Source organism: Mirounga angustirostris, unplaced genomic scaffold (genome assembly GCF_029215605.1).
Source record: "Mirounga angustirostris isolate CCGP_5_RB_7025 unplaced genomic scaffold, mMirAng1.0.hap1 SCAF_7, whole genome shotgun sequence".
Classification (NCBI taxonomy): domain Eukaryota; kingdom Metazoa; phylum Chordata; class Mammalia; order Carnivora; family Phocidae; genus Mirounga; species Mirounga angustirostris.
In genome coordinates, this window is record NW_026991715.1 from 23,238,274 (window position 1) to 23,254,689 (window position 16,416).

Below are 16,416 nucleotides of genomic sequence, written 5' to 3' on the forward strand. Positions count from 1 at the left end.
TCTCAGGATTATTAAAACATTCCACTGGCTTTTGATGGCATCAGAAGAATTCCTGAAACATGCACTGTAGATCAGACTTAAATTTAAAACGTCCATCACATAACTGACCTTGGATATGGGTACAGTGACAAAGACCTGCAACTGAAAGCAGTAAAATTTTATAGATCTGCTCATTTGCTCATTTGGTGCTTCTTATCACAACCACGACAATAATGTAACTTTGAGCCCTAGATGATTATCAACTGTTTGTTACAATCTGAATGCGTTATAGTGGGAAAAATAATAACCTCAGGGCGCCTGGGTGGCTCAGTTGGTTAAGCAACTGCCTTCGGCTCAGGTCATGATCCTGGAGTCCCGGGATCGAGTCCCGCATCGGGCTCCCTGCTCAGCGGGGAGTCTGCTTCTCCCTCTGACCCTCCTCCCTCTCATGCTCTCTCTCATTCTCTCTCTCTCAAATAAAAAAAAAAAAAAAAAAAGATTTCATTCTTTCTAAAAATAAAATAATAATAATAATAACCTCAGATGGAACATTTTTTTCTTTGTTTAGTTAAATCCAGTTTGCTTCATTAATGAAATCTTTGGAATGATGGAATCATAGTTGGTAGAAAGACTGGGAATCACCAGTATTGTTGACCTACAAAATAGCTCTTGTGTCCATCACAAGTCCAACTACCATTGCCCTTGTTGACTTCCTTTCCTTTTACTTGGCTGTTATGGAAGACTTCTAACTAGGCTTCCATTCTTTTGCCCTTCTTGGTTCTTTTTTTTTTTTTTTTTTTTTTATTTATTTGAGACAGAGCGAATGAGAGAGACAGAGAGCACATGAGAGGGGGGAGGGTCAGAGGGAGAAGCAGACTCCCCGCCGAGCAGGGAGCCCGATGCGGGACTCGATCCAGGGACTCCAGGATCATGACCCGAGCCAAAGGCAGTCGCTCCACCAACTGAGCCACTCAGGCGCCCCTGCCCTTCTTGGTTCTATACACTTCTCAATCTGGATCAAAAATTTTCAACACATCTCTGTTAAACATCCTAAGTATAAAGTTCCTTGCCCTGGCATTTAAGCCCTCTAACTGCAACCTGCATGCTAAGCTTTAACTCCCATTACTGTCTAACAAAATGTGTCAGTGAAGATGTACTGCTTCCTATTATTAATCACAGAGGTTAGGCGTCATCTTCTGGGTTGACAACTCCATGGGTTCAAATCCTGACTCTGCTGTTTATTGGCTATGATGATAAGCGAGTTCTTTAACCTCTCTGAACCTCATTGGCAAAATTAAGAAAGCTCAAAACATTAGGAATCTTTATTATTATTTAAAGTGCCCTTCCGTTCTTGCCTCTCCGGTACGCTCATCTCTTTCTCTGGGGGAAAGGTTCTCTATTCTTCTTCAAACTTTGTAGGACAATGGTTCTTCAAGCACTGTATCTGAAAAAGCACTGTGAGAATCACCTAGAAACTTGTTAGAAATACAAATTTTCAGGCCCCACCTCAGACCTACTGAATGGAAAATGTTGAGTGTGGTGCCTAGCACTCTGGATTTTAACACATCCTTCAGATCATCTCGATGCACAGTAAACTTTGAGAATCCAGATCTACATCAAATGCTACCACCTAAGTTTTTCCTTAACCCTCCCAGGGAGCCTGACCTCTTCTGCCATCCAAACCCTGAGAAAACTTTGTATTCTCTCTTAGCATTTACTTTCTTTGCATTGTATTAACTAAATGTGTATGTTCACCTCATTTTCCCCCTTAACCTTGCCAAGTTGTGAACTTTTTACCAGGAGGAATTTTGCTCCCTAATCTTCAAATAGGAAGCAGGGCTTAACAAAGTTTCTTTCAAATATTTGTTTGGCTGAATTGAATCAAATTATCTTAGGGCTCAAGGTATTAGAGACTGAATGAAGAACTGGAAATAGAAGGAAAACTTTCTTTTTAATAACTATTAAGAAGGTCCCTGCTGGGGCGCCTGGGTGGCTCGGTTGGTTGAGCGACTGCCTTCGGCTCAGGTCATGATCCTGGAGTCCCTGGATCGAGTCCCATATTGGGCTCCCTGCTCAGCAGGGAGTCTGCTTCTCCCTCTGACCCTCCCCCCTCTCATGTGCTCTCTCTCAAATAAATAAATAAAATCTTAAAAAAAAAAAAAGTCTTGGGCGCCTGGGTGGCTCAGTTGGTTAAGCAACTGCCTTCGGCTCAGGTCATGATCCTGGAGTCCCGGGATCGAGTCCTGCATCGGGCTCCCTGCTCGGCGGGGAGTCTGCTTCTCCTTCTGACCCTCCCCCCTCTCATGTGCTCTCTCTCTCAAATAAATAAATAAAATATTAAAAAAAAAAAAAAGAAGGTCCCTGCTGGAAAACAGAGCAGCAACACGGATTAAATGCTTCAAGTTCTTACTGGAAGCAGAGTTTCAAGATAGGCAGAGGAGTAAAACTTCTAACCTTGCAATCACCTCCTTATTCCTTGATTCTGTAGTGTGAGCCATTTTTTAAACATAATTTTCTAGACGCATGATGATGAGTGGGCGAATGTAATATCAAGGGTTGAGGCAAAATGAATGCACAAGACTGATGTTTCTAGGCAAGCGCTTTCTATTTTATCTGCTTATAAAAGGCATGTATAGTATTATTGGTGTTTCCCATTTTGCTTAAGTAACTTTGAACTTGGGAATGAAGCCAAGCTTGGCCTACTAAATTACAAATCCAGTTAAAACAACGTATAGTCTCTATACTTTCTGAGTGCATGGAGTTTGTCATATACATAAGGAAGGAAAGAGTCCTATTTGTTATAACATCACTCACTCATTAGTACCAATAAGCAATTTTTAAAAAGAAGAAGAAACTAGTAGCTACCTAGACTTTTTCAAATTATGTGTACAGAGTTGTGTGTATCTATCTATCTATATATGAGATAATTATGAACAAAAACACTCTTTGATTGGATACTAGATATCCTCTAACTGATAGTTGGGCAGTCATTGAGCACAGCCTAATTTTCAAGCAGTTTATAAGTTAGTGTGACTTTTATTTTTTTATTTTTATTTTTATTTTTTTTAAAGATTTTATTCATTTATTTGAGAGAGAGAGAATGAGAGAGAGAGAGCACATGAGAGGGGGGAGGGTCAGAGGGAGAAGCAGACTCCCCGCCGAGCAGGGAGCCTGTTGTGGGACTCGATCCCGGGACTCCAGGATCATGACCTGAGCCGAAGGCAGTCGCTCAACCAACTGAGCCACCCAGGCGCCCAGTTAGTGTGACTTTTAAAGACTGTAAAGGAACCCAGTGCTATTGGTGAAAACTTGATTTCTTTTGATCTAGTGCTTTTAGCTGTACTAGTCACTTTCCGTGGAGGCAGCCTTAAATTCTCCACAACTTGAACAAATTGATACACAGCCTGAACTCATATGTAATCAAAAGCAGCGGTAATCTCCAGTCCTAACTGGATCTAGGAGATTGTAGGTTTTCTCCCCTTGACAGAGATTCGTGGGGAGCTGCCCTGTCGCACGGGAGGCACAGCCCATCTGAGACGAAATGCAGGTCTCTCCCATCTTTTAAACTTCTCCACCACCTTAGCACCTAACTTTCTTCACTCATTATTTGAGAAAAAAACAGTAGCCACTTTAAAGGCTAAAGAGGTGGTTGAGTTGCAGATAAGGCCTACGCAATATGACTTTTAACAGGTATCTCTCTCTCTCTCTTTTTTTTTTACAGTTATTTATTTATTTTACAGAAACAGACTGCGAGTGTGAGTGGGGGGAGGGAGAGAGGGAGAGAATCTTCAAGCAGACTCCCCGATGAGTACGGAGTCCATACGTGGGCCTCCATCCCATGACCCATGGGATCAGGACCTGAGCTGAAACCGAGATTTGGACACTCAATCAACTGAGCCAGATACCCCTACTTTTCCTTTTTTTCCCCTATTTCTGAGGTCCTCAGCTTTAGAGATTATTCTAAAAGGGTCTAGAAAGAGCTCTTGGAAAACTTCTCAGAGACACCTAAAATGTTCTGGGACTTGCTGTGGCTGGCTAGGCATCAAGATGAGAGCAGAGATTTCAGAGAAACCCAGCTCCTGAGTTGCAAAATAAATAATCAGCACACAAAACTCTATTCACCTGCTAGTAAAAGCTGAACAAAATTAATGATTCCATTAATTATACCTTCGGTATAAGTAGACTCAATTTTCTCAAAAAAAAAAAAAGTGGGGAGTGGGGCAAGGAGGGGAAGAAGCAAGGTGGATCATGAAATAACAAAAGCTTTCTTGTGAGAAAGAACACGACAGAAAATGCAAACTCTATTGGAGAGATCTAAGAAGAAATACAGATTATAAAAGCAGAGACAAACCTTGAAAACATCGTGGTAAGTGAAATGAGCCAGACACAACAGGGGAAATATTGTAGGATTCCACTGACTATCTGGAGGTACCTAGAATTGGCAGATCCACAGAGACGGAAAGTAGAATAGGTGTTACTGGGGACTGGTGGGAGAGGAGAATGAAAAGTTAATGTTTAATGGGCACAGGGTTTCTTTGGAATGACAAAAAGGTTTGGGACAAAGATATTGGTGATAGTAACACATTGTAAATGTACTTAACGCCACCTAATTATACATTTGAAATTGGTTACAAGGGTAAGCTTTGCTATGTACATTTTACCACAGTAAAAAAATATATATATCATGAAAATAAGCAAATGCAAAATGCAAGCTGGGACACCGTGTGACACAAAAATGACTGATGCTAACATGTCATGAACCTGGAGAAAAGAAAAAAGAATTTTCAGAATAAAAGGAATTAAACTAGATTCTCATCTGTAAGGATGATATCATATTTTCCATAGAGGAAAAAACAATAGAAGATCAAATAATAGAAAAACAGCTAGGATGGAGTAGTGCTATTTCTGAGATGGAGGTGAGATAAGTAGAACAGATTATAGTATCTTGTCTATTTACGATGATTTTACTAAAGTTAATGTATTCTTAGACTATCATCCTTACTTGTGAAGAGGAAAAACAAGGAAGAAAGAGCCCGTCCCTGATAAACAGATGGCTGGAGAGGAAGAGAGTCTTTTCCCCAAAGTCCAGGGATGCAGGGTTGGAGCACAAATGGTGAAATTGTATTTAAAGTCCAAAAAAGAAAGGTGATAAAGGACAAAATTAGAAAATCTGGCCCTGTAAGTTTTGTCCAACACATTATCATTTGATAATGCACACATTTTAGACACATTTTAAGCACTCAGCATCAAGCAAGAAAAAGTGATTGGTAGGCATGCTCCAGGATCACAGAAAAGGATTCACTTTGGTAATAAATATAATTTGCTATAAAAGTACTTCTACTGTATATATGAACACAGCATTTCTTCAAGGGTGACTGCCCGACCGGCAGCAACGGCATCTCCAGGGGACCTGTTGGAGAGGACAGTTCCAGACCTCCACCCCAGAACGACTACACCAGAAACTCTGGGAGTGGGGCTAGCACATTATAGCTGTGCTATAATAAACTGGACAGGTGATTCCAATGCTAGATCTTGCAAACCACCGCTTTAGGAAAGAATTGGAGCCGAGGTAGTTAGGAAGCCTGCAGGTGATTAACCAGACTGAGCTGACCTGAGGGAGGACCACAGGCAGGTCTCTGGCAGGAGGCAGCTACTCTGGAAAGTGGGAGAAGCACTACAGCCCGTAAGGGGGAGGGGGGAGTATTTTCTTCTCCTTTTCCTGGAGGTGTTCTTATTTGCCTCAGGGGAACTAGGTGTCCACTGTGAGTAAAGCAAAGCTAGCGTCGTTCTGGACGGTGATTCTACTGATAAGACATCACAAAGACTTCGTAATTTCAGAATACCTGCCTCTTCTTTTCCTCTGCATTTCTCCCTATTAGAAATGTATCTGCAATTTATTATGTAGATTTCTTCAAATCCTTCTGAATGTATATTCATAGCTCATGATTGTCCAGAAGAGTTTTTAAGTTAGACCCACTTGTTACAACTATCCAAGAATTTCTACATCAGAATGGCTCATTTGGAGATTTAAGGAGTCTCAGTAGATGTGTGGGAATTTTTTTGCTTGGTTTGTGTGTGTGTTTTTCTGTTTCTGTCTTTGCTCTTTTTTCTGTCATGGAATGTCTGGCACCAAAGACCATATTAATATGGTTAAGTATATAATATATACTTAATATATATATTATATAATATATAATATATACTTAATATAATAAAGCCCTCTGTCTATATTTAGCCTAAAGTTATGAAACCCACCTGAACCTCAAATGCAGTCAAGTGATACTACTTTTTAAGTCCATGCACAGATATTTCTTTTATAACATCTTTAATGAACATTAGCACTTTTCCTACGTGTCAAAAGAATTCTCTCTTTTCTCAAACTGGGCTGAGAGTCTAAGTTAATTCCATATCCTTAAGCCTGCAGCCTGGCCCTCAGCCCTGCTGCCTGTCTGCCACCTTCCCAGGTGTGCTGGCAGCATTCAGAAAGAACGAGATCCAGCTGTCTTAGTTGGTTCAGGGCCTATATCCCAAAGCATTTACGTCCCGCCTCACTTTCTAATCTCCTGACCTGTGGAATTGCCTCTCCTCTGGAGCCTGACATGAATTTCCAAATTGACATTACTTTGGTTATATAGGGGAGGAAAAATGCTCCTCTACCCCCTTAGGGTCTCTGGCTGGGCTTAAGAATTAATGGATATAAGGCAGATTAATAGGAGAAAAGCATGCAAGTTTTTTGTTTTTGTTTCCTTTTATGTTCATTTAGCCAGCATACACTACATCATTAATTTTTGGTGTAGTGTTCCGTGATTCATTAATTGCATATAACACACAGTGCTCATCACATCACGTGCCCTCCTTAATACCCATCCCCCGGCTACCCCACCCCGCTCCCCCTCCCTTCTGTAACCCTTAGTTTGGTTCCCGGAATCCAGAGTCTCTCATGGTTTGTCTCCCTCTCTGATTTCTTCCCATTCAGTTTTCCCTCCCTTCCCCTATGTGCATGCAGGGGCAGGGGGTGCAATGGACTCCACAAGAGAATGAAAACCTGAAGAAGTGACTGGAGCAGAAAGCATTTATACCTTTTGGACAAAGAAATGATAAATTGTGAAAAATAATAAGACGAAGAGGTCTGAGCTGGAGGCAGTACAAGGAGATGCAGGGAGAGGCAGAACTAGTAGAAGATGAGGTTATCTGAGTACATTTGTTTGCACAGCTCCATTTCAGCCTCAGTTCCCACTCTCTGTCCATAAGAATAAGTTCTTCTCTTCCTGGTACAGGGAGGGCATCTTGTTCATGGCCTGTTTTTAGGTAGAAAAGGCTAAGTCAGGGGCCCTGGGGTAGCTCAGTCAGTTGGGCGTCTGCTTTCAGCTCAGGTCGTGATCCCAGGGTCCTGGGATCGAGCCCTGCATCTGGCTCCCTGCTCAGCGGGAAGCCTGCTTCTCCTTCTCCCCTGCCTCTCCCCCCTGCTCATGGGCTCTCTCCCTCCGTCTCAAATAGATTTTTAAAAATCTTAAAAAGAAAGAAAGAACGAAAGAAAGAAAAGGCTAAGTCAGAGAGCTCTTCCTGCATCTGCTGTTTACAGGTGCCTTCAGCTCAAAATAATCAAGATTCCAAAATGGCATATTTGGGGGTAGCATGTCCTAACTCAGGTACTAACGCCTTGGCACAGTTCGCACTGGTCTCTTGCATTATGTCTATTTCTGGAAGCTCTTGGTAACAACTGCAAAGGATCAAAGGAACAGCCCATCAAGCTAGCATTTCTACCAGTCTTCCCAAAGAGAACTGGCATCTGGAATCATTTTTTGAGTCACACCATCAAAAAAAAGTGGTTAAATGGAGGTTTTCAATGTAGTTTAAGCGATGGCCCCTCCAAAAATAAAAACACAGATATTGACTTTTTTTAATAAGTCATGAAAATATGCATTGACTCTTAGAGTCAGGGTTTCAAGGAAATAACCTGAATAAAGAGGATTAGCTGGTGAGCCCAGTGGAAAATTTAATGCACTGTTTTCTCCTTCCTATTTTATTTTAGTTTGACCTCCTTGGAATCCATGTTTGTGGAAGAACCAGGGGTTTTATGTGCAACGGGAACATTTTTATGTCCCCATTACCGAGTACAGGAGCCAGTATTCCAGCTCCATGTATCAGTAAAAGCACCAATGTTTGTGAATTGTTCAATTCAAAAGTAATACCAATAAAAACAAGAACAACAGTAATAATCATATATAATGCTAGGCTAAGCTACAGTAATAAAAAAAAAAAAAAAAAAAACCCCAAACCATAATGCCTTAACACAATCAACTTTTATTTCATGTTCTCACAAAGTCCAATACAGTCCAGAAGTCCTCCCGTTGAAGTTGTCCTTTGATAGTGACTCCGGGATCCAGGCTCCTTGTATAGTCTAGCTACGCCATCATCAAGGGTGCTGCTATGGACGTAGAAGGAGTTGCAGAAAATACATTATTGGCTTTGAACTGTCTTGGCCCAGAAATGCCACTTCTCCCTTCACATTTCATTGGTCAGACGTAGTCACGTGATGCCAGCCCTCCCAGCAAGGTAGACTGGGACGCGTAGAAGAACTCAAGAATATTTGGAGAGCTGGGCGCCTGGGTGGCTCAGTCGGTTGAGCGACTGCCTTCGGCTCAGGTCATGATCCTGGAGTCCCGGGATCGAGCCCCGCATCGGGCTCCCTGCTCGGCGGGGAGTCTGCTTCTCCCTCTGACCCTCCCCCCTCTCATTCTCTCTCTCTCAAATAAATAAATAAAATCTTAAAAAAAAAAAAAAGAATTATCTTGTCTAGGGGCGCCTGGGTGGCTCAGTCGGTTAAGCGACTGCCTTCGGCTCAGGTCATGATCCTGGAGTCCCGGGATCGAGTCCCACATCGGGCTCCCTGCTCGGCAGGGAGTCTGCTTCTCCCTCTGACCCTCCCCCCTCTCATGTGCTCTCTCTCATTCTCTCTCTCGCAAATAAATAAAAAATTAAAAAAAAAAAAAAGAATATTTGGTGAGCCTTTCCCACAAGTAGTGATGATTTATTGGCCAATGCTATCTATAGTCCAAGCACTGTGCAGGTCAATTTATATGTATTATGTCAGATCCTCAAATCAACCTTTCAAGATCGGTGTTACTAATCTCATTTTGTAAACGAGTAAACCAAGGCTCACAAAAATGAACTAATTACTTGCATTACCACGGATTCTCACAGAAACTGTTTTTTTAAGATTTTATTTATTTATTTTTCAGAGAGAGAAGGCGAGAGAGCACGAGCAGGGAGGGCGGCAGACAGAGCAGGCAGAAGGAGAAGCAGGCTTCCCGCTGAGCAAGGAACCCCACGCGGGACTCCCAGGACCCTGGGATCATGACCTGAGCCGAAGGTAGATGCTTAATCAACTGAGCCCCCCAGGTGTCCCTCGCAGAAACCTTTAAAGGTATGGATTATTAACTCCAATTTACAAGTGAGACTCATAAACATAAACGAATTTTCCGAAACCCAGATTGTGAAAGGGGGTTTGAACCCTGAAAACGGGCCCATGTCCCTGCTTCTCCACACAATGTGTACGAAGTATAATGCTAGGCTCTGGGAATACGAGAAACAAAAGCACAGGGAAAGAGAGATGTCTACTCCTCCCAGGATGACTGCAGATACTGTTATCCACACTGCGCTCTGGTGCCTCTAAGGGGTATTTATACCTGGACCAGAGATATAAAGAACAGTATTTCCAAAAGCAAAAAGCCCAGGCACTTGGCCAGACTCAGGTTTTCTTTCACATTAATAACATATACAGTTCAGAATCCTCACTTTCATAGGTACCTTCCAAGCTCTGGGAGAGATGCCAGCAATGTGCTCAGAGGATTTTGTATTTCTGTAAAATATAAAAATGTGACATCTTCTAACAGTAATTAGTTAAGACCACTGTCTTTTCCCACTCCTATGTCCCAGCGGTCACTTAACTTGTCATTTTGGTGGTGGGAACTTGCCTGTAGGCATGTTTAACCTCCAATTAAGGAGAAATCGAATAGAGTATAAATACATCTACTTTCAATGAGATATACTGATGTATGTATATGTAGATGTATAAATAACGTCTACAATCAATGAGATACATTCATGGATTCACAATCAATTCCATGTATAAATATTATTGCAAGTCATCCTCGTGTAAGAAATGGCTTTCAGGAATATTTCTGATGCTTCCCATGCTCACTGGCATCACAACGCATATATACAGAGCTAGAGGTTATATTGTGACATAACGTGTGCTCGGTACCCGGCAACAGAAGGATGTGGCTGAAGAAGGAAACAGGGAGTCAGAGCTGGTCTTTAGAAAACTCTCCCAGTCATCGGACTTGTAAAATTGTGAGTGGAAGTTGCAGTTCCTTACGTAAATGACTAGTGAAAGTAGAAGTTTTCTTTCTGTCAGGCATATACTTAGTAAGGCAGCATACACAATTATAAACACACCATATTTTTGTTCCTTTCGATGGCAATTGCATGAAATAAAGTTTATTGCAATTTCTGTGTTTGGAGGAATGCTGCAGAGAGTACATTTTGTGCATGAAACTTTTAGAGGTTTCCTAAATTTGACAACAACCTATAATTTTCGTGACTAAAACTGGGTTGTGGAAATAAAGAAACTTCTGTAAACTAACAATGATAAAAAACAAATTTCAATCAACCATTCGAGTGACAAAATCATTCTATTTTCTCTACAAAAAAGTGATATAAAAATTTTAAATTTGTTGATATGTGAAGAGGTAATCATTTTTTTTTTTAAAGATTTTATTTATTTATTTGACAGAGAGAGATAGCGAGAGCAGGAACACAAGCAGGGGGAGTGGGAGAGGGAGAAGCGGGCTTCTTGCCGAGCAGGGAGCCTCATGTGGGACTCGATCCCAGGACCCTGGGATCATGACCTGAGCCGAAGGCAGACGCTTAACGACTGAGCCACCCAGGCACCCCATGTGAAGAGGTAATCAAAGAGCATACACCCAAAAATATTGGGGAAAGGGAAATTTAATTTCAGGTACTTAATTTAATTTAATTTAAATTGTGGCATTTGTCACCTCTTAAATTTTATGTGTATATGGTTTCTTTTTCTAAATATATATTCACTTTCATATGTACTTCCTGTTCTTTCTTCTTTTGTTGTTTTTTAAAAATTTTTTTAAATTAAAAAAAAAATTTTTTTTCCTGTTTTTTTCTTAAAGAGTCCTCCAATTATGTCCCTGCTATAGACTGAGTATGTCTCCCACCAAATTTGTATGTTGAAATCCAAATTCCCAATTAGGAGAAAGGGCCTTTGGAAGGTGAGTAGGTCTTGAGGGTGGAGCGCTCATGAATGGGATTAGTGTCCTTCTAAAAGAAGCCCAGAGAGCTCCCCTGCTCTGTCCATCATGTGAGGACATAGCGACAACAGACCCATCTAGGAACCAGAAAGAAGGCCTACTGCAAGTGCCTCAGTCTTGAACTTCCCAGCCTCCAGAACTGTGAGAAATAAACTTCTGTTGCTTATAAGGCACTCGGTCAATGGTATTCTGTTATAGCAGTCTCAACAGACCGAGACAGTCCCCACTCAAACCTGGATACACATCAGCAGAGAAAATGCCCATCTTCCTGACCCAGCAGAACTTCAATTTGTTGTAACATTTGAAAACCGTGAAAAAATGAAATAATAAAGGGATCTGGATGACAATAATGTAGTTAGTTCACATACCAGCCACTTCAAAGCAAAGTAAATTTTTGATGTTTTAAATTATTCATCCCAGGAGATAAGTATTTAATCTGCAAAGACATGTGGATTTGAAAATCCCCTGGCAAAGATAAAGAACAGAGTCTCTGGACTGTGACTAGCTATATCTCTATGCAGATTTTATTTATCAATCATCAGTACTATTCATCTTTAAAGGACGCTTATGGCTAAATTAGGCCAGGGAATAAAGGTCCTTGAATAAAAGCGACCTTCACAGAACTAAGAAAGATGTGCTTCTGATCCATTCTACACAAAATAAAGGAATTTATACTCTCTAAGGAGAATTAGAGTTTCTATCTGGCACAAAGTGAAGTCACTCTCTTGTTAGTGGATATAGGATACCTTTAATGACCAAGATATGCAAAGAAATTGGAGAGTTCCCAGGAAAAACGGGGGGGGGGGGGACTTAATACTAATGAGTTGCAGCTTAATAAATAATGTGAATGCTTATACTTAATAAATATCTGATGGATCTTTCTTTTAAAAAGTGTTGCTAATATCATCAACATCCTCAAAAGTTCTGCTTGGAAGGTAGAAATAGTATTTCCCATGTTGAATGTTTTTAATAGCATGAAGAGGAAAGTGAAACTAAAATAAGACATTGTCCTTATCACTTTTTATTGGAATATCTCAAAACATGTTACAGAAATTTATTTAGTAATCCTTAAGTTCTACGTAATTCTGAATTAATGTCACTATTTATTAGCTGGGCATCTGTGGCCTAGAGAGACAAAGTGATTGTTGAAGGCTAAAGTAGTAAATCAAGTACAAAATTAAGGAGGGGAAGGGGTAATAGAAGCTAGAATCCTGAGCACAAATTCCCGGACTAATCTATTCTAGTAAGTTTCTTCCTAACATAAATGATTCCATGTCTTCTTAAGAAGACACTAAGGTCCTGTTTTCAATAAACCAATATAGTTCCAGAGACTATTTAATGGTCAATCTGAAAGTCATTCAAGTGGATCTAATTATATTCCAACAGATCTAAACACATTGTGAACTACAGATAATTTTAAAGAATTTGATTCACAGGGCACCTGGGTGGCTCAGATGGTTAAGCGTCTGCCTTCGGCTCAGGTCATGATCCCAGGGTCCTGGGATCGAGTCCCACATCGGGCTCCTTGCTCCTTGGGAGCCTGCTTCTCCCTCTGCCTCTCTCTCTCTGTCTCTCATGAATAAATAAATAAAATCTTAAAAAAAAAAAAAAGAATTTGATTCACAGAAAATGTACAGAACAACAAATCGATAGAGAATGTGTTTATGGTAGAAAATCCATATTGTATAAAAACAGTCCTATTCATACTTTGTATCTCCTCCAAATTCTATTTTACTCAAATTCTAGGAAACAAAAAAAATCTAAAACTAAATAAATAAAATCCCAGAATCTTTTTTTTTTTTTTTTAATCTGTAAAGGATTTTAGAAGTCATCCAGTTAGGCTTCAACTTTCTTGTTCTACAGACACAAAAGTTTAATAGTCATTTCATCAGAGGCAGAGTTAGGACCAGAAAACAAATCTCCACTTCTACTACCACGGGTTCATCATGTCTTACTGCCTCTTCCCAAACCTCTACCCACTCTCCCCCCAAAAAAAAGGAAAGAAAAAAAATTTTACAGTGGATGATCATTTGAAAAATACTCCTAGGTTACATCAGAATTCCTTAGAGCCTGAATTTCTTAAATTGTGTGAATCAAAATAAAACTCATATTCCTAAGAGACAGACAATGGGAATGGGATTTGGCTTTTAGGATTAGGGACGGTGTCAGCACAGGGGTGAAAGAGAAAACTAAATGACAGGGGAAGTTACACAGAACTATACAGTCAGCAACGCTATTTGAGCCATATGCTAGATGCAGAGGAAAAGGAAATGAAAAGCTTTGAAATGCAGCTGTCCCACTCCCTGCTATTTCCACTCAAACCCAACTATTTTTCCACCAGGATCCAACACATGTGCAGTGACACATGGAAACAGGGTGAGCTCATGAACCCTGGGGAATAGAGTTCAGCATTCCCGATGCAGCACCCTGGAAGCACACGGCCACTCCCAACCTCCCCCCCTCTGAATGGTAATTGTGAAAGAAGACCTAGTGCTGGAAAAACCCACATCACAGCAGAAAAGCCAAGCCAAAAACTAACTCAGACACCTGACTGCCATTTATTAATTACACCAGCGGACAATAGATCATTAGATCGAAAACCAACCTAGTTGTAAAATACCTTTGTTCATTAAAATCAGAGCAACCTACTCCTTTGGGGCACTGGAAGATTTTGGTACCAAAAATTAGTCATCAAGGAAGACTGTACAAACATGGGGAAGAAAGTTTTCCATCAAAGTTCCTTAGGTGGGTCTTATTTAGCAAAAGAAAAGCTCTCGTCTGAACACAGTGCGTGACAAAGCTTAATTGATATGATGAAACGAAGCCTTCTTTTATTCCATCTTCTCTTCACATTTGTACGTTTCTGACACTGCAGTATTAACATTTTAAATTGAATCTTTAAATAATCAATATGATGAGAAGCACATTATTGGGAATGCTAGGCTCACTAGATGACCTTAAGTGAGGTGGTTAGCTGCGCTGTTTCTGATAATTTTGTGATATAGTCTCCTCTTCCTAGGTATTGAGGTCTGGTTTGAATTAAAGTCTGCAGCACGCTCAGAGCTCTGAGAGTAACTGAAAGGACATGTTTACAGCTAGAAATCAAAGGGTTTCCTTGTAGTTTGTAGGATATAGTTTATTCACTTAATTACTTACTCATTTGATGACCACTTATTGGCATCCCCCATGCCCAATGCCAAGCACTGGGCTACGTATACACATAAAACATGACCTACTTTCATCCCTGTTTCTGCCAAGCATTTACCTTACAATGCAGCATGATATTTAGCTGCTCTTTGCCTATTTCCTCTTAGGTTTATTTTAAGAACCAAAAGAGATAACATATATAAAATGCTCAATCAGTAGTAGTTTTACAAAAGCAGCCTCTACCTTTGAGCAGCTCAACTTGAAAACATGACATGTACATAAACAATTAAAAATGTAATTTGAGGGGCGCCTGAGTGGCTCAGTCGGTTAAGCACCCAACTCTTGATCTCAGCTCAGGTCTTGATCTCAGGGTCATGAGTTCAAGCCCCGCATTGGCGTGGAGGCTACTTAAAAAAAATCGTCATCCGCTATTTGCTACAACAGAGGGTGTGTATACCAAGTAATGTGAAACAACAGAGAAAAGGAGTGGCGAATTCTGTCTGGACTGGGGATGGGAAGAAGTCATCAGTGAAGCAGCAGAGAGCAGGGGACCTTCAAGTATGAGTACCAAGGGGCGGAAAGAGACATTCGGAAGACCTAAGATTGACTCCACCAGGTCCCTGTAAGTGAGGAAATCCCTCCCAGCAGAAGCAGAAGAGTTCATCCCCTCAGGCTAGCATTACTTCCCTTCTTCAGAATTGGAAGTTGCTCATTGTAGGCCATTCCTAGCCTTACCCACACCACCTGATGCCATTTCTTCCTCCTCCCACAGAGGAACCTGACCCTTCTGAGGCAGCAATTCCAGAAAAAGATAGGGCAAAATCAGCAGACGAGTCGTAGAGGAAGCAGGGTGGGTACTACTGGATAAGCCTAGAGTTTAAAAAAAAAATAGTTAAAATAACAACATAGTATGCTTGGGGTACTTAGGACTTAGTATGCATCCTACTAGTAGAAAACGTTTTCAGCCACTAAAATGTTGGAGAAGCTGTTTCTTCTAACATGTAAGAATAGTGGTCTACAGTCACAAAGCAATAAGTTTATCACTAATGAAGCAATGAAGTATGGAGATGGCAAATAAAAGGTACCGTTGCCCTCTCCCCATCCCTGGGTGGACATTATTAATCAATGTTGACCTGCTTTTCCATTGATCCTGAACACAACCTCAGAATCTTGGCCCTTGCTGTCATGTCTGAACTAGTAGTTCTGTGGAGAATATGCTAATAACAAAGAAACATCGATGTTGTGCCTATAGAAAGATCAGGGCTGCAGTCCCATTGGTCTGATTAAGAGAGTTGTACAAACTAAAGGTGCAACTTGACAACAGGTATTCACTATAAAACAAAGCTGAAACACTATGTTAAATTTTGTGGATTGGCTTTCTCAACATTTATGCCAAATCCCTTCTAGTATGTAAAAGCTGGAAAACTTAGAAACAAAATGCCCTGGTCCTTTTAAATTTCTGGTTTGGGATTATGGTTCAGAAAGACCTTCAGAGAGAGAGGCAGGGTTCCATGAGCATTTTCCTCTCATGGTCTGTGGCAGACCCAACATTGTCCTGTGGTCAGCAGCAGTGACAGGGGCCCCCTGATCCAGGGTCTTCCTGGCCCCAGGGGAGGGAGGCTGCAGCAGCTCATCTGGATGCCCAGTTCTGTAATGAGGTTTGGAGAGTCGTTCCTAGAAGCTCAGCCTACAGTCTGTTTCTTCATCTCTCTCCTCCACAATGATTTCACAAACCTCTGAACAGCCAACGACTTTCTGCTTAGACTCTGTTGTCTACAACTGAACCTTGACTGATAAAGGCATGAAAACCATATTTGCTGGAGGAAAAGTATTTGGCAAAAAAACAGTTCTAACAGTATGAATGTTTTTGTTAAAATTTACGTTCTTAGGGTGCCTGGGTGGCTCAGTCAGTTAAATGCCTGCCTTCAGCTCAGGTCATGATGCT

General features: G+C 40.9%; 1 long non-coding RNA gene across 3 annotated transcripts in view; it reads right to left on the reverse strand.

Moving 5' to 3' along the window:
• The window catches only part of LOC123855951 (uncharacterized), a 130,830-nt gene that overhangs the window by 51,611 nt on the left and 62,803 nt on the right, over positions 1-16,416 (reverse strand). Inside the window, exon 3 of one of the 3 annotated variants that reach the window (XR_010412992.1) lies at positions 7,975-8,404. The exons of 1 other annotated variant lie outside the window; for it this stretch is intronic. This is a non-coding gene — a long non-coding RNA (uncharacterized LOC123855951). Of the gene's footprint in view, positions 1-7,974; positions 8,408-16,416 lie in introns of those variants that run through there. One more of the 3 variants, XR_010412988.1, reaches the window with a different exon arrangement.